General features: G+C 42.3%; 1 protein-coding gene across 1 annotated transcript in view; it reads left to right on the top strand.

Annotated features, from left to right (window-relative positions):
* Positions 1 to 1,586, top strand: part of Nfatc3 (nuclear factor of activated T cells 3) — a 156,771-nt gene that overhangs the window by 142,982 nt on the left and 12,203 nt on the right. The gene's annotated exons all lie outside the window — the stretch shown is intronic.

Raw genomic sequence — 1,586 nt, 5'->3', positions numbered from 1 at the left:
AAAAAAAAACCGTAAACTATCTGGACTTCATTATTCATATTACGTGATGAAATGTGAGGGAACAAGTTATGCAGTAGTTATTGGTAGGTTAAGGAGAATTAAAGTCCTCCTAAAAACAGGCTGGGCACTGTAATAGATTGAGTTCACCCTCTGGTTTGTTCCATTCAGTAGTGATGTTGTCTTCTTTGACACAGACCAGTTTATGTCTGACTTGGAACACCAGCCATCAGGTTCGGCAGAGAAATGGCCTAACCACAGTGATCTCTCATGTCCAGCTCCTTTCTGGAGAATCTAGAGGGTGAGTGTTGATTGAAATGTGTCATTGTTTTTGTGCCCTTTTCCAGTATTTGCATGCAGTGGCTGGATTTGCATGTGCTATAGAAGAGGGGGATGCACAGGCACCTTTCTGGGAGGCCCACTCATTACCTTGGAGCTACCCTTTGACTACAGAAACCTGCTTTTTAAATCTAACCACGCCAAGGCTGTCACATTTGTGTTTATGAAAATTTTAGTTTGGGTTTGACTGAAAAGCAAGTGTTTAGATCTTTTAAAACCAGAGCAGAGAGGTCCACTATGTGTGAATTCTAGAATTCTGTGGCATGGGTACTGAGTACATTTGGTTTCTGATTGGTTATATAAGACTTCTTATCTCTTGTCAGTACATTTAAATTTTGATATAAGGCAGTATGAAATTGAAATAATGCAGGACATTGTATCCACTTTTCAGAGGCAAGCCAGAATATTTATTTTTAGCTTGTACGATAGGCCCATGTTTGCACTTCTGGTTGTTCACCTGTGACTTGTTTTAGAGTAAAGGTGTAGCAATGGATCAGTGTCTGTGAGGGAGAGAGGCCTTGAACCTCTGGATTTTCAACAACTCATCAGGGACATATTTTCCTTGTCACATCGGCTCCTTACTTGAAAAACTCAGTCATTTAAGAGAGTATGTGTCAGATGTGGTGATGCATGCCTGTAATTCCACCCTGTGGGAAGCTGAGACAACAGGAGCACAATTGCAAGCCCAGCCCGGGCAATCATGACCCTGTCTCAAAATAAAATAAAATAAAAAGGGCTGGGGATGTAGCTGAATAGTAGAGCACTTAGCTAGCATGCATGAGGTGGTCCTAAGTTCAGTCTCCAGTACAAAAAATAAGAAAAGATTTTCCTTATAGTTAAGAAAAATCAATTGCCAAAAAAAAAAAAAAATCAGTAGGTAAATTCTCTTGGTCATATCATAGCCAAGCCAAGACTAAATGAATCTTATTCTTCTAGTCTTTAGCTCAGTCCTCTTCCATGTGTGAAGCAATGCATGGGCCACTAGTGATCTTGGTAATGAAGTGTTTCTGTACAGTGACTAGGAAGTGAGAACATAGAAATGGCAATGTAGATACTGGGAGGAGGCGGTGGCCGCTGCGAAAAACCTAGTGAGGTGATGCCTCACAGTCACATTTCTTTTAAACCTATGTGAAGCCCATCCCCTAGTGGCCCATGGAGCCCACAAGAGCCTGTCCACTTTTCGGGGGCGCCTTCTCCGCTATCTTCCCCCATGGGGCCATTGATGTAAGTGACCTCCGACCGGTCCCGGA

This window comes from Octodon degus, unplaced genomic scaffold (assembly GCF_000260255.1).
Source record: "Octodon degus isolate 3935 unplaced genomic scaffold, OctDeg1.0 scaffold00011, whole genome shotgun sequence".
NCBI lineage: Eukaryota > Metazoa > Chordata > Mammalia > Rodentia > Octodontidae > Octodon > Octodon degus.
The sequence above is the reverse complement of the archived record's forward strand: the minus strand, read 5'-3'. Positions and strand labels throughout refer to the sequence as shown.